At 37.9% G+C, this 23,313-nt stretch overlaps 1 protein-coding gene across 2 annotated transcripts in view; it reads left to right on the top strand.

Annotated features, from left to right (window-relative positions):
• The window catches only part of SORCS2 (sortilin related VPS10 domain containing receptor 2), an 863,802-nt gene that overhangs the window by 463,591 nt on the left and 376,898 nt on the right, over positions 1-23,313 (top strand). The gene's annotated exons all lie outside the window — the stretch shown is intronic.

Here is a 23,313-nt window from a genome sequence, read left to right as displayed (position 1 = left end):
TGTCCCGATCCTGACAGTATGTATGTATGTGTGCCTTTTGTGTGTGTCTGTATGTATGTGTGCCTGCCTGTTTGTATGTATGTGTCTTTGTTTGTATGTGTGTGTGTGCGCCTGTCTGTGTCTGTCTGTATGTATATGTGCCTGTCTGTCTGTTTGTATGTATGTGTCTTTGTATGTATGTGTGTGTCTGTATGTATGTGTGCCTGTCTGTTTGTATGTATGTATCTTTTCATGTATGTGTGTCTTGTGTGTGTGTGTTTGTGTGTCTGTTTGTGTGTGTCTGTCTGTATGTTTGTGTGCCTGTCTGTTTGTATGTGTGTGCGCCTATCTGTGTGTGTGTGTTGGTCTGTATGTATGTGTCTGTGTGTGTGTCTGTCTGTCTGTCTGTATGTGTGCCTGTCTGTTTGTATGTATGTGTGTCTTGTGTGTGTGTATTTGTCTGTATGTATGTGTGTGTCTCTATTTATGTATGTGTGTGTCCGTCGGGGGAGGGAGTGGGGGGAAGAAGGGAGGGCGGGGCCCACGGATCAGTTTCGCACCGGGGCCCCATAGATTGTGTGTACGCCACTGCTTTGAAATATAAGAGACCCAGTGTCGAGTGTCTTTCAACCACTGGTATAAACCATGTACTTGAGAAGTTGTTATGTGAAAGTTTCAAAGGTCCCCTCTATCCCTCCCAGAGGTCTACTGCATTTATTAAGAAAACTATGGTTAAAAAGTTTGATAGTGTTTTGTATCTACAAATAAAGTATGTTGAGACAAACACACCATGTTAGAATAATCGTTATTATTCTGTAAAACCTTTTTATTGGACAAACAAAATGTTATAAATAAAGTTTTTTGGGGTAGTTATAGGAAACCATGTTAAAAGAATAGGATTGTTGAACATCTAAAATCACATGGATTTCAAGATCAGAGACAACATGGGTTTACTTCAGGGAGATCATGGCAAACTTATCGTATTGATTTTGTTTGATTGGGTAACAAAAATAATAGAACAGGGTGGTGCAGTAGACATTGCTTACCTAGATTTCAGTAAGACTCAATAAACTGCAATCTTTAAGTTTGGATTCCAATATTGTTGAATGGGTAAGGCAGTGGCTGAGTGACAGGCAACAGAGGGTTGTAGTCAATGGAGTATATTCTAAGCATGGTCTTGCCACCTCAGGGATCTGTACTTGAGCCCATTATCTTTAATATTTTTATTAGTCATATTGCAGAAGGTTTGAATGGTAATATATGTCTTTTTGCAGATGATACTCAGTTATGTAACTGGGTTGATGTTCCAGGAGGGATTAGCTAAATGGCAAATGATTTAGGTAAACTAGAAAAATGGTCAGAGTTGTAGCAGCTGACATTTAATGTGGATTAGTGTAAGATAATGCATCTTTGACGTAACAACCCAAGGGCAGACTACAGAATATTTGATAGAGTCCTAACCTCAACATCTGAGGAAAGGGATTTAGGGGTGATTATTTCTGATGACTTAAAGGTAGGCAGACAATGTAATAGAGCAGCAGGAAATTCTAGCAGAATGCTTGGTTCTATAGGGAGAGGTATTAGCAGTAGAAAGAGGGAAGTGCTCATGCCATTGTACAGAACACTGCTGAGACCTCACTAATACTGTATCTCCAGAAGGATATTGATACTTTAGAGAAGGTCTACTAAACTGGTTCATGGATTGCAGCATAAAACTTAGAAGGAAAGGTTAAAGGGACTCTCCAGTGCCAGGTAAAATCAGTTTTCCTGGCACTGCAGAATGCTGCAGTGCCCCTCTCCCTCCCACCCCCCATCCCATGTTGCTGAAGGGGTTAAAACCCTTTAGTGACTTAACTGAATCCACCAATGTCCCTCGGCGCTGGATCAGGCTCCCCCCACGCCCCGCACACGCGCATTAGATCTCCCCATAGGAAGCATTATTCAATGCTATCCTATGGGGATTCCAGCGACGCTCGAGGTCCTCATGCATAGTGTGAGGCGTCAAGCGTTATTTTATTTAAAACACTTTTTGTGTTTTAAGAACCTGGAAGTCCCTCGAGTGGCTGTCTGATAGACAGCCACTAGAGGCGGACTTAACCCTGCAAGGTAATTATTGCAGTTTATAAAAACTGCAATAATTAAACTTGCAGGGTTAAGGGTGATGGGAGTTGGCGCCCAGACCACTCCAATTGGCAGAAGTTGCTTGGGTGCCTGGAGTGTCCCTTTAAAGGATCTAAACATGTATAGTTTGGAGGAAACATGAGACACCCTTATATACCCCTGAAAAAAAGAAAACACCTGAAGGAATGGGTGGCCACCCATCAAGATTGAGATCCTCTCAACCATAAACAGCTGTTAACTATGGTTGTCAAGGAAATCAATTAACAAAACATAAACAGAAAAAAAAGTTTATTAATCCCTATCCAATCATAGAACTAAATCCACTAATATAGATGTCACATGAAATGTGTAAATAAACATAGTTGTGTATGAATGAGCACAGAGCCAAATCTCACAGCAAAGGCATATATCAGAACTTGTAGTATGTATCAAACCCGCCCCCCCCAAAAAAATTAAGAAATTTACCCCACCATAGGAGAAACCAGACTCCCTTTCATTGGCAATGGAAAGATCAGCGGTAGATCTCAAAGCTGAGCAAAACGCTGCTGAATATTTCCCAAGTCCGCGTAGGGATAGTGGATCCAAAGTGAGGCTTGTACCTCACAGTGCGTCTCAACACTCAGGGGTGAGGGAGGAGCACATCCAGTGGAACGCACCATGCATTCCAGCCCAGATCAGCCACAAGGAAGTCCGGACCACAGAGTGCGCATGCGCGAGAATGGCGAGAGGATTCAGATAGTGACAGATGGAGGTTTCTAGACTAGACAGGAACTGTGACGTCATCATCCATTAACCTCCATCTGTCACTTACTAATTATTTGCCTCCTTCCTCTACCTTACTATCATGAGAATCACAAGGGAACAGTTAGAGAAAGGAGAAGTGTGTGTGTGTGTGTGTTTGCATACAGTCTTTTGACTGCTCCTCTACAAATTCTCGTCACTTCACCATTCATCATCATTACCAGCGGCTGCTTTGCCAGCAATTACTGAGGCCTCAGGGCAGTGAATGATACTGGCATCTCATCCCTCCTCCGCATGGTCAACCAGACTGCACCCCCAGCTGCCCCAACTTCACACGGCAAAGCTGCAGCTACTGCAGAAAACGGACAGGCCTCTACACCCCACCAGGAAACTATTTCCCAGTGGGCCAGTCCATTCAGCCCTGCTTAATCTCTGCCAGCTCAGCACTGATTAAAGTTTCCAATAAAAATCTAACGCTATTTTGGAATGCTAGACTTCAGCTGCACATCTGGTGCTTAGTAACTAACCCCTAAGTTATTAGAAAATATTGCTAGACATTTTCATTTGTTGTAAGGATATGAACTGGAACATCAGCTCCTGCCCTCACTAATGCACCTGTGACTGAGAGGAAGCAAATCCCAGTAGAAACGATCCAACAGCTGCTGGAAAGTCTTCCCAGAGGGACCAACTGTATATCAATGCCCATAATTATGGAATTAGATAGTTGACTAGACAGTTTACATAAATGTTTGATCCTGCAGTATATTCCTGAATTAATTATGTCATTCTCTTTATTAAAGTACAAATAATGTGCAAGGAGAATGTTGAGCAAGCTTGTTTATCTTGTTGTGTCGGCAAATGTTTCTACCTCCCATTAATCAGTCTATAGAGCAAACTAATATATTGACTTGTTTTATAAAACTTGAAATCCTGTTTCAATTAATACAGCAATCTCAAAAAGGACAAATTCCGTAAACCAGAAAATAAATCTTACCACAAAAAAAGTTAATTCTAGAAAACCAGATTGTATTCTATATAAAAACACGGATGACAATTGATTGCACAGTGAAATTGTTTATTTTTCAATTAAACTAAAAGACAAATCTTCAAAGCACATCTTCAAGTATGTCTTTTTCAAGTATGTTCCGATAGATAGTGGATCAGTCCCTGATTTAATATTCGGAAATAGTCACAAGACAAAAATAAATAAATAAAATGGAACCTCTTCACTTTTAACCTAAACTAAACTTCCTATAAAGTAAATCGGACACAGGGAGTTATACAGAATAAGATTCCGTTTATTTTTGGAATTATTTTTTAATGAACACAGTGCTGGTGAAAAGCAACTAGACGGTGAATGAGGGGAAAACTCTAGACACATATTAGGGCATTTTTTCTTAAAAACTTTTAGAAAAATAACTTACAATGTCCTTTGAAATATATATATATTGGTTTTAGCCAGGAAACAGACATAATATGTATGTTTATCTGATATTTTGGGAACAGGCATTCCAAAATAAATCTTATAAATGCACAGTTTAACTGACCAATTTATATCCATTTTAGTTCCACGTCATCTCTCTATATTTGTATTTGTAAACAAATGGCCATTGGTTTTTAAAGGGGCATGCATCGCTTGACAGTGTTTTTTTTAAGCCAGCGAGCAAATGTTTTAAAACAATTATACGAATCAAAATTAAGCAAGAAAAATAAACAATTATAAACTTGGTCAGATTGCATTGTTGGGCACACCTCCCTTTTACTCACCCATCTCAAAACCAGTAGACTAATAACCCCCTTATCAGGGGTACTTTGTAGTCCCTCTGCATGATGCAGAGGAACTAAATATAACCTAATGGAAACATTTATATATTTATTGGTTGAATACTTGAAGCAGTGAAAAAGTAAAATGTATCTCCTTTGTATTTATTAAATTAGAACATTGTTGTAAAAGGGTGTTTTTGTGGTAGCAAGACACGTACTTTCCCCATGTGTCTGTATTTTTGTTTTAAACAGAAAAGGGCCTTGTTATATTTAGATATCAAACAGCATATGGAGGCAGCAATACCCACAAACAGAGAACAATGTTACAATGTTCCCTATGCAAATCATGAGTGAATAAAAAGTCCTTTGGCTAATTCACTACAATATACTCATCTGCACTGTGTGTTTTCACTCTGCAAAATGTTGTTGTAAATCTTTGGTGAGTCCATTTCCACTGTTGACTGTGAACAACGGATTTTTTTTTTCAAAAAACAACAACTCTCTTTTACATGTTTTGCATCCAAAAATGCTGATTTTTTTTTTCTACAAATGAGTGGAGTAATTTACTAAGCTTTCTTTATTTCTTCTATTGGATTGGAAACTCTTCTCACACCTATAAGAGAAATATAGCATGTTTTTTTATAATAACAAGAAATTGCTCTACAGTATTTGTGCATTTTCTTGTTAATTTATTTTGTAAACCCTTTTAATGTACAATTACTATATTAGTGGTTTTATTTTTGGCATGCTAACTCATTTTGATGCTGGCTAGTTGCGGACTTACTTGATTGCATAGTACTTCCTATGTGTCTTATTATCAATCCTAATACTAGACAACTGTGGCCAATACTTTTTTCATTTGTATAATAGCACCATTTTATTATTATTTTTTATTATGAAGTACCTTTGAAGTTTACTGGCTATTCAGTTTGCAGTAATTCCACCAGAGAGATTCAGTGATGTTGCCAGTAGATAAATAGATGTCTATTACAAAATTAGGAGCAGTTTTGTCAGTGATGACAAAGACACATAAAATTGCCCACCAATATTAAAAGAAAAACATATGTAGACTTTATAGTCCATGCTAATATGCCACAAATACTAAAACCTTACAAAAATGTTTACGCTGAATTAAGGAGTGACAAAACACTGTTGCAGCACTAAATTCTACATAATAAAACATAATTCAAATAAACATGGCATGAATGGTTCCTCTGGACCACCATTCTACATTAATAAACCAACAATCGGTCTTCTCTTTCATCAAAAATGAAATGTTGCTATCCAGGACCCATTAAAATGGAGGCCTTTCCCCTGACAAGGACAACACAGTAATACTAATTACAGATGTAAGCCTTTCTATTAACAATCACAAGCTCTCTGTCTGATGTTGTGGATTGGACAGCATAAAGAAGTCAACTTGGTGACGAGTAGTGCTTTTCTGATCTAAAAACTCCTAAAAACACCAACAGCAAAAGTTAGAAGGTTCCCTTTGAACAGCTCTAACATGCTCTCCAAATTAGCAGAGACAATTGAACTTCCACATTTTTGGAACATTCACTTTGACATAATTGCAACCGTTTTGCTCAGGCACTTCTCAGACAATTGGTCTCTATTGTATTAGGTTAGACACCAATCAGTTTTTCCTCTTTTATCTTTAGTGGAACTTTTCCTGAAGGGCTATATCATTGATAGCACTACCATATGTCAGTTACTGAAATGCTGATGAATGTTGCATGGACCTGTCAAGTCAGACTATTTCCTCAAGGACTTGTATACCATTTCAAATCTTCAACTCTTTTTTTGGTATTTAAATGTATCTTGTTGTGGATGCAGGTGTTTGAGCTCCCCATTGATATCTCTGTTCTTAATTTAATGTGGCGAGGACGTCTGATCAGATAGTGTAAAAGATGCCCACGAATCCAGATGGTCTATTTCTTGAGATCCTCTCTGAATTGCATTTGTGAAGCAGAGGGTAACACAAGCAGTTCAGTTATTCAAACATGCACCAGATGCTAGATTGATATGGTCATTAAAGTCAACAAAAATAATCTGAAACACTGTGTTAAAACACCTGTGCCCCCAAGTTGTATGGACAAAATTAAAGGCAAGAGAGCAAGTGACTTAATTAAGCTCTCAAAATGAAATTAAATTATTAGTGAACCAACAGTGAATTAAAATGTAATCAGTGTCATGAAGACAATAATCTGTCAAAACTGTGATCTGCCAGTGCATCCAATGTATTTTTTTTAAGTTTTTGAAAATAACAGTGTAATAGTTTTAAATAGAAAAGTGAGAGAATTTCTGTGTTTATTCTGTGAACCATGAATTGTTGAATAATGAAACATTTTAGACAAAATTAACCAAATTGAAAAACATTAATAATTTTGACTAAGTGGATAAATTCTTATGTGATTTTTTTAGTATCTGGCATAGACGTCTTATTAAACATACAATAAGGTGACTAGAGTATTAATCAGATTAGAAAAAAATATATGCAAAATGCAATAAGAAATCAAGGTGGCATCTTATTTAAAGTATTTTACTATATAGTTATTGCTACAGTCATACAGGTTGAGAGTAAAGTATCTGCACTGCAGACAGATAATAGAGAGGATGGGGGATTTGATAAGTCAGCAGGGTTATTCACTAAAATTAGAATTATTTCAGGAATTGTACCAGAGGATTGGAGGAAGGCAGATTTGGTTCCTATATTAAAAAGGGGTTCAAAATTCTTGCCTAAAAATGATAGACCTGTGAGCTTAACTTCTGTGGCTGGGAATGTATTTAATGGTCATTAAGGGATAATATTCAAGAATTCATTGAGAAGAATGTGGTTATCAGCAAAAATCAGCACGGTTTTATGCAGCATTGGTCATGTCAAACTAACTTAATGTCAGGATTACAGTATGATCCAGCACATAGAATTGTGTAACACAGAGGACTGGAAGGTAACGTATACCGGACCTTAAAATGGCCGGACTAACGTACCAAAAAATTGTCAGAAATAGCTGAGATCAAGGGATACAGAAAGATACAACGATAAGGAAAAGCCAGGGGTCAGGGATGCCAGAAAACAGGGAAGTCAATATCAATGCCAAAGTCTAATAACCAGAAAAAACAGAATCAATAACGTGCTCTCGGACAACCACAAGGGAAACCACGACAGGGCACAAAGAAGAACTGGGCCTAAATACCCCGCCTGTGGATCTGATTGGTTGTAACCGGCTTTTGACCCCAAAGGCAGTTACCAGGTTCCTATTTGCATGATTGCTGCTCAGCACAAACCCTCCTGTGGATTGATTGCTGCTCAGCACAAACCCTCCTGTGGATTGATTGCTGCTCAGCACAAACCCTCCTGTGGATTGATTGCTGCTCGTCATAACTTTTCCCGTCAGGACAGTAAATGCCATTAATCACATTTTTATGTGCAGATGAATACATCACACTTAATTTCATTCTATGAAGAAGTAAGTAGAAGTATAGATCATGGCATTGCCGAGGATGTGATCTATTTGGATTTTGCCAAGGCATTTGATACAATTCCACACAATAGATTAGTGTTCAAACTCAAAGAAATTGGTCTGGATGAAAATTCTTGTTCTTGGGTAGGACATTGGTTTAAAAATAGAGTACAGAGAGTTGTCATTAATGGTACATTTTCGAGCTGGACAGAGGTGGCATGTGGTGTCAATCAGGATTCTGTTCTGGGACCGCTTTTATTTAACATATTTATAAATGATCTTGAAAAAAGCAGTGAAAGTCATGTTTCAGTGTTTGCAGATGACACAAAACTCTGTAAAGTAATACAATGTGAGCAAGATATTACTTTGCTGCAGAGACAGTTAGATAGACTGGGGGACTGGGCACTCAAATGGCAGATGACATGTAATGTTGAACAATGCAAAGTTATGCACTTCGGTGTAAAGAATGCACAAGCAACTTATACCCTTAATGGAAGCGAATTAGGGAGAACAACACACGAAAAGGACTTGGGAATTGTTATAGACAACAAACTGTACAACAATGTGCAATGTCAATCAGCAGTGGCTAATGCCAGTAAGGTATTGTCGTGCATGAAAAAGGGCATTCATTCTCGGAATGATAATATAATTTGGCCTCTTTATAAATCACTGGTAAGACCACATCTTGAATATGCTGTGCAATTTTGGGCACCTGTTCTGAAGATGGATTTTATGGCACTAGAAAAAGTGCAGAGGCATGCTACAAAATTAATAAAAATGGAATGAAACATTTTAGCTGTGAATAAAGATTAACCAATTTAAATATCTTTAGTTTAGAAAAATGTCGCCTCAGAGTGGATATTATAACATTATACAAATATACCCAGGGCAATTACAAACCATTGTGTGGAAATCTATTCACAAACAGGGCTGTACATAGGACACAAGGTAATGCATTTAGACTGGAAGAAAGAAGATTTAGTCTAAGGCAAAGGTTTTTTTTTTACCATAAGAACAATAAAGATGTGGACTTCTCTGCCTGAAGAAGTGGTTTTATCAGAGTCCGTACATATGTTCAAACAGCAACTAGATGCATACTTGCAAAAACATAATATTCACGGATATAATTTTTCAACTCTAGGGTAATAGCTTCTTGATCCAAGGATTAATCTGACTGCCATTCGGGGGGTTAAAAGGATTTTTTTTCCTAGTTTGTTGCAAAATTGAAAGTATGTAACTAGAAATTCAAAGAGATTTCAAAGTGAAATTCAAAATTTAGTCCTGTTTTAATTCAGGTTTTCTTTTCAGTTTTGCTAATTTAATTTGAAATTAACTTTGAATCCACTTTGAATTCCCGCAGTACTCAATTTAATGAATAACCCTGTATTATTTTGCCACATAGGACAAGTCACTGCTAAGGTTTTATAGGCTAAACAAAAAGATCCCTTAATATAAAAAAAAATACTTTTCATTGAAACATAAAATATATTCTATTACAGTACACAAATTAAAATAAAATGTATTTATATTTATAGGGATTTAACAAAGAAAATAAAACCTAAAAACACTAATGTCAGGTTAAACTAATTATTCCCTTCTAACAAAAAATTATACATAGTTTTAATTCTACGAGATAAAACTCAAATAACATATACTAATGTGAATCTCTAACTTGTATGCTATACATCACATTATATTATATCTCCCTTCATGAACATTCTTGAATTAATTTGTGAATTCTGACATAGGGCTACAAAATGCAAAAATAGACATTGTAAAATAACTAAAAATCTCTATTTTTGCTACCATACCTCATTCAAACGAAAAATGGCTTCCCAGCAGAATAGTGTCCTGATAGAAATGTCAGACTGGTCATTATGTCAAAATGCATGTTGAATGTTACCATGAGAAAAGGCTTGACACATTCTTGAGCTGTGAAAGTTTTGAATATTGTCTCTGTAGATTCCAAAATCTAACACTTCAAATGTGTGATGCACAGTGTTGAGTCATCCTGTCCGAATGAATGCTAATCATTCGGGAAAATAGTTAAATAGAGAAAGTATTTGTTTCTGGTAAAAAAAATGAAATCTAACCAATGATTACTTATTAAGGTTTAAAACTGCAAACTCATTAATACAGATGGATGCTACAGTACATGGTTACTCAAGAGAAAGACACATTTTTGTCACAACCAACTTTTCAAGTTTTTTTTTCCCCGTTGGCAGTAAACAAATACACTTTAACCCACCATAACCCATAAATAGTTCAACATTATATTATTATTTTTTTTACTATTATTTAACAGTTTTTATATAGCACTCTTATCTAGAGTGCATTGCAATTTATGTAAACGTAACAATGGTAATAATACAAAGAGGGGATTAATTACTAAACACACTGAAACGGAATATGTAAAGTATCAGATGAGTTTTAGCTTACAACCTAGAGGGGAATTGTGCATTGGGACAAAAGGTTGTGTGGCAAAAACACAATTGTGAAGTGACAGAATTGTATCCATGATTGTGACAATATAAGGACTACTGTTCAACAATCAGTATACCATGCACAGTGAGTATGATGAGGTTAGAATGCAGATGCAATGCTTTGGACCTAAAGAGAAAGTACGTTTGGGGTTGAAGAGAAAACTATGTATTGTAGAAGATAAATTATCTACTCGACTCCTATGCTTAGATTCATTTTAAATTTGTGTGGAAGAGTTGCATCTGGGAGACAGGAAAAAACAATGGGTGGTGTTCACACCGACGGGGTTTAGGTAATAATGGGAGGGTGATACACTCAGATATGTTGAACTGTGATTGACAAGTGAGGGATTGGGTTAGGAATTGACCTTGAGCTTCAATACATAAGTGTTCTTTTAAAAGTTGGATTTAAAGATTTGAGGATTATAGAGAGGTGGCTGAATGAATAAACGAGGGGTGGGTGCTTGTTCCAGTTTTAGGCGAATAAGATAGAAAATGAGTGTTATCATGATGAAGTACATAAGGATGGAAAATAGGCAAGATATGTGAAGATTAGTGAAGAGAACAATTTGGAGTACAGCAGGAGATGACTGAATTGAGATACGGAGGAGGAAGACTATGGATAGAGTTGAACACAAGGGCAAGACATTTGAAGAGAAACCACTGGCATTTTAGAAGCAAGTTGAGCTTTTAAAGAAGGGGTTGGGCATGAGCAAAATAGGCATGTTAAAGAGTATGCGTGCAACAGCATTTGTGATTTGTTAAAGAGTAATAGGGTGTTGTGGAAAGTCAAGTAGATAGGAGTTACATTAATCATGCCTGGTGAAGATGAGATAGTCTTTAAGGGGTTTTGCAGAAGGGAAGGTTAACAGTGGATTTTCAGAATAGTCTATAGGTAAAAACAACAGGCACAAGTAACAGTGGCTAGGTGTTTTTCAAAATGCAATGAGGAGCCAAAAATAACCCCAAGAGGAAAGTAGCGACTGGGTTTAGAAATGAGAGGTGAAATGGAGGTTGCAGAGAAGATGAGACATATAGTTTTGGCTGGGTAATTTGGAAAATGTGATGACATGCATTGGGCAATGTCAGAGAAGCATGAAGAATGTAAAGAGAAGATCCTGATGTAACCTGCCATAAAATGGGCAAAGAAATATATTTGACCATGTGGTGTTGCCAAAATTTTATTTAATGCGTTACTAAACACAATCCTATTAAAGTCTGTGTTATTCCACACTGAGAGCCCAGATCTGTATTTTTATTTTGGATCTGCACAGAAATGGACATTGAAGGAAATGAGTTCACCAACTGGATGAGAGGCTGGCAGAGTTGCTGTTTTTTTTAAGGAAGGGTGATAGGATCAATAAGAAAGGTAGGATGACAGCCAGGTGAGGACAACAGAAACAAGAATCCCTGCACACAGGTTCCGCCTACAAATTCCGGCCCTCTGTCGTGGAGGTGCCACGTGCCAAAGGTGGACAACGCTGAATTCACCAGAATACTCACAGAGGCAGAAGGTGAGGACAGTACCTGTGATAGTAAGTTTTTTAAACATTAACTAGAAATGGCAAATGTGCTGTGGATAATAGGGACAATTTATATGAAGCAAGGTGATCAAGAGGATTTCATTTTGTACGGCATGTTTGTAAAATAACTTAGTTAAAAACCTTAATTATCACATGATCATAATTCACCCGTTAAAAAGGAAATGTTACTTCTCTTACTTACTGTTACCTCTCCTTGTTTCTACACCCCAGCATTTACTGGGATGAATAACTTTTAGTTAGCTATTTGGTTGTGCTAACATTTTTGAATTGGCACTGTCTCTTTAGGTATCTTAAATAAAACCCTAAAACCCTACATATCCTAAAAATGTCATCTACATATTGTTACTAAGTTATATCTGCATGCAACTTTCTTTTCTCTTTCTATTGATGGTTTTCTAAAATGCTCCGAGCCTTCTAGGAACATTCTCACTAACATAAAGATATGTAGCACAAAGGATTTTACCACGACGAAGACCCATTTAATATCTGTGTGCCATTTTTGATTTTTCTTTAATGTGTGTGAATTTAAAAGTAGCTCTGGAATTTAACAGATAACCACATACATTCAACATTCCTGCGCAATTCTTCTACATTCACCCTACAGCAGCTTGTCAGTCTGCCAACTGCTGGGCCTAGCATACAGACAATCCGTGTCCTCTATTTTGTCTCTAAAGACTTATGTTTGACAAGCATGACCAACAGCATTATAAAAGGTGCCAGTGCAGTTCTAGAAACAGAAATATAAAATAAACTGTGTATGTGGCATCACTGACTCGCATTCTGTCTCTCTCTCTCTGTAGTTGCAGTCTTAGAACCAAAAAAATAAACTTAAACTGATTTAATATTTAAAATACATTTTGTGGACATGCTTTTTGTGACTCTATTTGTTCTTTAACCTGCATTTATTTAGAAGATACAGTGGCTTGTAGACTCTGTATTTTATTGGCCAGTATGAACATTCAGATTATCAAATAATTTCAAAAGAAAGAATTGTGCTAAAACAAAAATGTCCAAAATGTTTTTTTTTAAATGTTTAAACAAAGACATTAATAATCGTGTTTTATCTTTTAATTGAGGGATGAGATATTGAGTGATGAGATATTTTGTTAGACGACCCTGGCTGTGCATCGTCAGGTGCATGAAATTATGGAACAATATCAAAGGTTGGGCCTTGACATACATCACTTTAACATCTCATAGACGATGTTGCGATAGTTTAGTGTTAGCCCTTCCTGATGTATGTTTTAAAGTATGAAGAGCTAACAGAGAAGGACAAACAAAAAGTACTACATATATTTTGGAAATAGCCTCCTAATATAAATGTCAAGGCAGGGTGAGGAGAGGAAAAAAACCTGCAAAATAAAACTGTCAGAAAACATATTGCATTGTCTTTTTTGTGGCCTGAGGCTAAACAAAAGATCCTTGGCAAAATTTTATTGAAATATGAACCCGTAAGGGAAATAGAACTCCCGAAATTCATCAACAGTGGATAACTTTGTAAAATATTCATTGATTTCTGTCATTAGACCTTTTGAGGTGTACGGCTGATATTTTTACTAGCACAGCTTTTTTGCATCTGTTTGTTTTAATTGATGCTGACCTAGACAAAATGACTTGATATAGCTTTTGCCACTAGGGCATTGTATAATTGCTGCAAGCATTTTAGAATCTTAGGAGATATTTTATGAAAAGCAGAGATTGATGTTGCTAGAGTCTGCAACATATAGTGCCAATTCATTAAGTTCTACATGTTTTGATGTTCTGTAAAAAAACAACATGTACAGAACCTAATGAAAAAAAATTCACCATTTTTATAAATAGATTGAGATGTAGGTATAGATAATTTCATATCCTTGTTCACATTAGAATATATATAAAAATGTGTATTTTTGGTGGAGATTCACAAAAAAAATTTAATTTCATTTACATACTAATTCTTTTACTAATTAACAGTATTTACTGTGAATTAATTTAACTTTTCAGACATACATATAGTGTTTTAAAATGTTTGATAAATTTCACACACAAATCAATATCCTGGCATAAATAAAAACATGAATATGCATATATTACCCAAAAAGTATTGTATTATAAACCCATTTTGAGTGTTCCAGCAATATTCTTGGCTCACAGTGCAATATTCTTGGCTCACAGTGTCCTACTCTAATCAGCTAAGTAAGCCATATCACCTGCAAAGGGTTTCTGAGCCTTTAAATGGTCTCTCAGTCTGGTTCAGTAGGAATCACAATCATGGGGAAGACTGCTGACCTGGCAGTTTTGCAGAAAACCATCATTGACACCCTCCATAGGGAGGGAAAGCCTCAAAAGGTAATTGCGAAGGCGAAAGTTGGATGTTCCCAAAGTGCTGTATCAAAGCACATTAATAGAAAGTTATGTGGAAGGGAAAAGTGTGGAAGAAAAAGGTGCACACGCAGCAGGGATGACCGCAGCATGGAGAGGATTGTCAGGAAAAGGCCGTTCAAATGTGTTGGGGACTTTCACAAGGAGTGGACTGAGGCTGGAGTCAGTGCATCAAGAGCCACCACACACAGATGGATCCTGGACATGGGCTTCAGATGTCGTATTCCTCTAGTCAAGCCGCTCCTGAACAACAAACAATGTCAAAAGTGTCTTACCTGGGCTAAAGAAAAACAGACCTGGTCTGTTGCTCAGTGGTCCAAAGTCCTCTTTTCTGATGAGAGCAACTTTTGCATATTATTTGGAAACCAAGGACCCAGAGTCTGGAGGAAGAATGGAGAGGCACACCCTGCAAGATGCTTGAAGTCCAGTGTGATTTGGGGAGCCATGTCATCTGCTGGTGTTGGTCCACTGTGCTTCTCTAAGTCCAGGATCAATGCAGCCGTCTACCAGGAGATTTTGGAGCACTTCATGCTTCCTTCCGCAGACAAGCTTTATGGGGATGCTGACTTCATTTTCCAGCAGGACTTGGCACCTGCCCACACTGCCAAAAGTACCAAAGCCTGGTTCAATGACCATGGGATTACTGTGCTTGATTGGCCAGCAAACTCGCCTGACCTGAACCCCATAGAGAATCTATGGGGCATTGCCAAGAGAAAGATGAGAGACATGAGACCGATCAATGCATAAGAGCTGAAGGCCGCTATTGAAGCATCCTGGTCTTCCATAACACCTCAGCAGTGCCACAGGCTGATAGCTTCCATGCCACGCCGCATTGAGGCAGTAATTGCTGCAAAAGGGGCCCAAACCAAGTACTGAGTCCACATGCATGCTTATACTTTTCAGAAGCCCGATATTGTTCTATGTACACTCCTTGTTTTATTGATTGCATGTAATATTCTAATTTACTGAGATTGGGGATTTGGGGTTTTCATGAGCTGTAAGCCATAATCATCGCACTTATGACAAATCACAGCTTGAACTATCTTGCTTTGCATGTAATGCGTCTATCTCATATATTAGTTTCCCCTTTTACATTGCATTACTGAAATAAATTAACTTTTGTGCGATATTCAAATTTTTCGAGTATCACCTGTAGTGCTATAATCCACTTTTTACTCTGCCTTATCTTCCTTTTCCTCACTTCAAAAGTTTGGAATATGTAAGGTCACAATCTCTGACCATTCTTGCTCTCTTCTTTATATGAATCAACCAGTGTGCATCAAGTATCCATGGTCAGTAGTTGCTTCAGCTGTCATACTTGTCCCACTTAGAGCCATTAAACCTAAAACCATCTCACAGCAATAGAATACTGTAGTACTGGAATAGGAAACTTTCACTACACACAGATGTTTTCTTAGATTAAAGGAACACTATAGGGTCAGAAATATAAATGTGTATTCCTGACCCTATAGTGTTAGAAACACTATTAAGGTGGGCGGCCCCACTTGCCTCTCCTTAAAAAGGGTATACAATTCACCTTTATTCCAGTGCTGTGCAGGTTGCTGGTGCTGGTGCTGGCTCCATCCCCGATCCAGCCCCTATCTGCCTCCTTGGCTAAGATCATCAGAAATGATTATCTCTGCCAATCCAATGCTTTCCCATAGGAAAGAATTGGGAGGCTAATGCGCACGCAGGGCAAAATGCAGCTGTGCACCAATCAGCGTCTCCTTATAGAGATGCAGTGAATCAATACATCTCTATGAGGAACGTTCAGCACCTGACCCAGGAAGGACCTCTAGTGACTGTCTGAGTGACTGCCACTGGAGGTATCACTAGGCATGAATGTAAGCACTGAAAAGGCAGTGTTTCCATGAAAATGCCTGCAGGGGCATGCCATGGACAGCAAGGCAACTACATTAAGCTGTAGTTGTTCAGGTGACGATAGTGTCCTTTTAACATCTTGAAGTAATTTTGTGCATCATGTTGTAGGCATTCCAATAACAATTTTTGGGAGGAACCCCATTGTATTGGTGCTTGCAAAGACATGCCGTGATTTTGTTGCATAAACAAAACTGAAAAATCCCACAGTGACTGCACAGATACTGAAGAAATGAATAATATTAATAAAGATTAAGTACTTAAACTGAAAGAGTGTCAAGATGTTAATAACTGGTTTCCAGTCATGTTCAAAAACTAGCAAATTCAGGTAAATCCGGTGGGTAAATCTAAAATGACAAGGAGGTTCCTCAGTGTCAGATTAATTTCAAATCTGATGGTATTCCAAAATACATGTTAATATTACGTGTGATGTTGAATTAAAAGATGACATAGAGGTTCTTGTCTGGCAAAGTGTTATTAGAAGTACTTAATTAGAGAAAAAAATATCTAAAAATAATTTTAATGGGTCAATCCTTTGCATTTTATTTTGATTTAAGAAACTTTAAATAGTATTTCCCTTTTATCTTTGAAATGGAGAAATTAAATTTGAGAAAAAATGAAAACATTTTATTTTAGTCTTTCAGCACATCTTGGATTTCTATCTTTTCCTATCAAATTATAGCAACTATAGATGTTGTATTCACAAAATGGTATATAGTCCATTCATTTGTTTTATGAATTATACAGTTTAGTATATTTCAATTGAAGTGAATTTCTTTCACATTTTGCTTTAAAAATCATTGTGTTTTATTGAGTATTGATAGCTCCTGCAACTGTCAAAAATAACCTACTACATTCCCAGTGAATAATTTTCTAGCAACCTATTTCATTCCCTGCCCTCCTTACCCCCCATACACACACTACACACACTACCCCTATACACACACTACACACACTGCCCCACAAACACTGCCCCCATACACACACTGCACACACTGCCCCACAAACACTGCCCCCATACACACACCGCACACACTGCACCACAAACACTGCCCCCCATACACACACTACACACACTACACCCATACACACACTACACACACTGCCCCACAAACACTGCCCCCATACACACACTACCCCACAAACACTGCCCCATACACACACTACACACACTGCCCCCATACACACACTACACACACTGCCCCACAAACACTGCCCCATACACACACTAAGCACACTGACCCACAAACACTGCCCCCATACACACACTAAGCACACTGCCCCACAAACACTGCACCCATACACACACTAAGCACACTGCCCCACAAACACTGCCCCATACACACACTACACACACTGCCCCACAAACACTGCCCCCATTCACACACTACACACACTGCCCCCATACACACACTACACTCACTGCACCACAAACACTGCCCCCATACACACACTAAGCACACTGCCCCACAAACACTGCCCCCATACACACACTAAGCACACTGCCCCACAAACACTGCTCCCATACACACACTAAGCACACTGCCCCACAAACACTGCCCCCATACACACACTAAGCACACTGCCCCACAAACACTGCCCCCATACACACACTACACACACTGCCCCACAAACACTGCCCCCATACACACACTACACACACTGCCCCACAAACACTGCCCCCATACACACACTAAGCACACTGCCCCACAAACACTGCCCCCATACACACACTAAGCAGACTGCCCCACAAACACTGCCCCCATACACACACTAAGCACACTGCCCCACAAACACTGCCCCCATACACACACTAAGCACACTGCCCCACAAACACTGCCCCCATACACACACTACACACACTGCCCCACAAACACTGCCCCATACACACACTACACACACTGCCCCACAAACACTGCCCCCATACACACACTAAGCACACTGCCCCACAAACACTGCCCCCATACACACACTAAGCAGACTGCCCCACAAACACTGCCCCCATACACACACTAAGCACACTGCCCCACAAACACTGCCCCCATACACACACTGTGCACATTGCCCCACAAAAAACAGTAATAATTGAATGCAGTGACAATAATTTATGATAATAAAGAGTGGACACATAGTCCTACAGATACAACCGGCCCTTTGAGGGTGACCAAACTGCTGATGCGGCCCCCGATGAATTTGAGTTTGACACCCCTGCTTTAAGAAGTCCTTCAAAACCCATTTTTTCAGGATTGCTTATGGCATCCAAAAGTAACTTCTATCTCTCAAACCTTCCACTTGCTCTCTCCTAAAGAGCCACACTCCACTCTCACCTCCAGTTCTGCTTCTTTCCCACCTTGTCTATTTGTGTCTCCCTCAATACCCTTCCTATTGTGTTTTTATGCCCCACCTCCTCTAGACTGGAAGCTCGTTTGAGCAGGGTCCTCAACTACCTATTGTTCCTCTTACATTTTGTCACTGTCTCATTTGGTAAATTCCCCTTTTATCGTAAAGCACTGGGGAATAAACTGGCGCTATATAAATACTACTACTACTACGAATAATAATAATAACAATAAAATCTGAAGAACAAGCTCAGCATTACAATATTTAACATCATAACGTTGTGTTTATCAATAGAGTCGCAAACACGGGTTGTACCTATGATTTCATTATAGCAGTTTTTCAAAGACAAATGAGAGCTGAAATGAAAATACATTTATACAGAGAAAACCATTCACACCCTGATTTTTGGCGGCATTAATTGGAATGCTTTTTGAATGGTATAGTAGTATATTTTAATGCTGGCAGATGAATCACTGTTTTCAATGTATGTTATTAAGAACAGTTTGTGTGTGGGTTACAAAGATCCGTAGAAGGATCCTTCACTTCTGCTTTCTCTGAAAACGTTGGCTAGTAGCCATACACAAGTACAGTAATTAGGGTAAGGGTGTAAGATGTGTTTTGACAGGGAGGTGTTAATACAATGGCGTTTCCTACTGTATTAGCTGTTATTTTGTATTAAATAGTGATGTTTAAACTAACCATGGCAAGAATACTGTAAGAGAATTTGTGTTTGGGATGACATGTATTCACAATCCTTTAAATACATGTACACATACATACATATATTGTTATACATATACAAAATTATACATAATGTAACTGTGATTACTATATACTGTGAAAAAAAATAAACACAAATAAAACACACTCACAAAGGGGAAGCCAGTCCTGGGCTGTCAGTATCAGAACGTGTGCGTTCTTTAAGGCCACCCACCAGTCAATCTGGAAGGATCGGGGAAGTCTTCCAATCACACAGGGAAACTCAGCCATCAACTCTAGGGAAAAAAAGAACTCTATATAATAGTGTAGACTCGTTCAAGTAATATCAGAGGATGTATATATACAGTGGCCAACACACATCGAATAGAGCCTGTAAAGGTGTGATACACAGAGGTGGTTTAGTCATCAGACACAACCTCAACAAAACCAAAGGATACTTCTGGACAGGTAAATGGCATCAAAATAATATATATATATATATATATATATATATATATATATATATATATATATATATATATATATGTATCATGCATTAATATATTAAAAACAATGACATAAATGATCAAAACGTGTTTCACGTAACACTTGTAGCGTCCTCGTTCTGCACGTACATTTATATATGTAATGTCAGAGAGAGGGGACAATATGTGACAAGTACATTTTTTATGGAAACATAATGCAAATTAGGCATTGTAAAGACATCATTATAAATGTTTTATACATTACATATGTATCTTTTATATGAAATGCTCTTTAAAATTAAGGCTAGGCTTCAGACTAGGCTGAAGATTCCATTAATTGTGGAGCTGCACCGGGACAACATGTTCTTGCAGTTCTTGCATGTCTAAGAGTAATGGGAGTTACACTACCACACATTGAATATGCTGTGCAATTTTGGGCACCTGTTCTAAAGAAGGATATTATGGCACTAGAAAAAGTGCAGAGGCGGGCTACAAAATTAATAAAAGGAATGGAACATATCAGCTATGAAGAAAGGTTAACAAATTTAAACCTATTTAGTTTAGAAAAACGTCGCCTGAGAGGGGATATGATAACATTATACAAATATATTCGAGGCCAATACAAACCATTGTGTGGAAATCTATTCACAAACCGGACTTTACATAGAACACAAGGTCATGGGTTTAGACTAGAAGAAAGAAGATTTCGTCTAAGGCAAAGGAAAGGTTTTTTTTTACTGTAAGAACAATCAGGATGTGGAATTATCTGCCTGAAGAAGTGGTTTTATCAGAGTCCATACAGATGTTCAAACAGCTACTAGATGCATACTTGTAAAAACAGAATATTCAAGGATATAATCTTTCAATGTAGGGTAATAACTGCTTGATCCAAGGATAAATCTGACTGCCATTCTGGGGTCAAGAAGGATTTTTTTTCCTAGCTTGTTGCAAAATTGGAAGTGCTTCAAACTGGGTTTTTTTTTGCCTTCTTTTGGATCAACAGCAAAAAACATATGTGAGGAAGGCTGAACTTGATGGACGCAAGTCTCTTTTCAGCTATGTAACTATGTAACTATGTAACTACTGGGTCCAAGATGCTGTTGTCGGGTTTTGCCCTTAGTTCAGCCCCATTCCCTTTAACGATACGATGCACAGTGCAAATCACTCCATGTGCTGTTATTTTTTAATGCATGGTGTGACATAACTTATCATCAAGTGCAGGATTTGAAAAATATTTTGCTTGTTGAAATAACTCCTTCCTCACCAGAGTTGTCCCTCTTTAGAATGTTCGATCACACTCTCCACTATTCTCAATAGTCCACTTTATCCTTTCAGTAGTACTTCACTGCCTTGGGACAGGAAGCTAGTCAATGACTTACAGTAGATACTTTATGTATTCCTTTATTTCCTTTAGGAGGTTATATTTCCTTTAGGAGATTGCCTTTACAATCAGATTTTCCATTCGATTCCAGCACCTGTACGATTATGTCCTGTCCTGATAGCAGGTCATTTCTCTTGTCTGAATCACAAGTAATATCACGTACCTTTCACGTATGCCACATTGTTGACCTGAGTGATCCTAACCAAATGTATTGTATTGGTGATCATGACATTTGCCAAATCCTTTCATATGGTCACGCCTACTCTTAACCATAACTATTACTAGGTCTTGTTGCAATTTCTCACTCTATGGGCCCTTATTGGTTCTAAAACACAACCTAATGTTGTCGGTGTAGGTGTAGGTGAAGCCTTCACTTATGCACCTTAACCTACCTCTAACAAAACACTGTAATCTTAATATCTCACCTACAAGCACGTATGTCTACACCATAGAAGAGCTTGCTAAAATAATGTGATGTCACTGAGACAAAATGGAGTCTGTTTTAGAATGTTTCTGTAATTTAATTAGGATACTAAGTTCTAAGTTATTATTATTATTGTTATCATTCATATAGAACCAATATGTTGTGCATCTCTTGACAATCATACAGAGGGAGTGACAGCAGATAATTAACCGATAAAATAATGTTGTCAGATGCAAGAGGAAAAAAAAAGCATTTCTTAAATGAGCTTACAATCTAATGTATCATTACCCTCAATTCTACAGACAAATTGCAATTGTAATGTAAAACTTTTATCGTAGATTTACTTAGCAAACCTGAAACTAATTCAAAACCTCCCACTTGCCCATGATTTCAAAGTCTCCCGTTTAAAACCAGGCGTGATACTTCAGCTATGCCAAGCTAGAGTCAATGAGTTAAAATCCTCCCTGCTGTTCTTGATCCTATTTCATGTGTTCTTCCTCTTTGGTATTTATTTAGCAGTAATGTAAGCAAGAGGTTGTCTCCAGTGCCCATCATGTTCTGTTTGATGTATGGCATGTTACAAAATGATTGTCTCTGGCTCCATACAAGTAACAATACCCTCATTCCCCTAAAAACTGAAGCTAAATGAATTCAAAAAGACCACTAGGTTCAACAGGCCTAACATTTTTAAAACTCATTTGTGCTTTCCTTTCAGTTTTAACCCAATTTTACATGACCATTATATCTAAACTGCACATGGAATAATTTTTGGTTAAGCTCTTAAAGAAGGAAATTGAGAGCTCTTCCCTCACAGCTATTCGAGTATTCAGTGACCTGTGAGGGAACTTTAATTGCACAGAAACTAAATGTCTCTAGAGTGAATATGTAATAAATCTCCTTTAGAATTCATACTCGAGCTCTTGAAATAACACGGTTTGCTGCTCTTGCCGAGTGTAGCTGTAAAGGCTGGGACTGATAGATGTAGTCTTACTGCTTATAATACAAATGTAGACAATCACTAATACTGAGAAATATACAGTAAAAGAAGTGTAGTGACTAGCAAACATGGAGAATGGATTGTAGGCAATTTTGCTGGTAAGAGAAACCATGTGTTTATCCCTGAACTTCGAGATAAGGTTAATATCAGGGAGCGTGGTACATTTACAGTTGTGTGATTAGTAATTTATCACATATATTTTATTCTTTTTAGCAACTCCATGTTTATTTCATGGTTTACGATGGCTCATTTAAAGGAAATGTCAACATTTTTTTTACAAATGTATCAAAGCACAATTTTGTATCATGGTCAAAATTTTGAAGATACTGTAGGCTTGTATGAGAACCTGTGTGCGTTCTTTGTGTTGTTGAAACAAAGATAATGACAGATAAAAAGGTCATTGAAAGGGATATGAGGAATAAATAATAAGTTGATCGTCAGGTGACAAGGAAGATACGGAAGCAGTGCAGTAAGATCAAGAGTTGTTCGTCTCATCTAACTATCTGGCAAATTATGTGTAGCAGACAACGGGTAACCCAACCAGTCACCTCCGCTAATCTCTTCCTTCAGCTGCTCAGGAACCACTTAGAATAACAAGGGACCCATTTCCCCCCAGTAACTGGATGAGACACACCTCTGGGAGTACAACACAATT

The sequence above is a fragment of the Pelobates fuscus genome, chromosome 6, assembly GCF_036172605.1.
Source record: "Pelobates fuscus isolate aPelFus1 chromosome 6, aPelFus1.pri, whole genome shotgun sequence".
Classification (NCBI taxonomy): Eukaryota; Metazoa; Chordata; class Amphibia; order Anura; family Pelobatidae; genus Pelobates; species Pelobates fuscus.
Note: the sequence above shows the minus strand (reverse complement) of the source record. Positions and strands in the feature narration are given on the sequence as shown.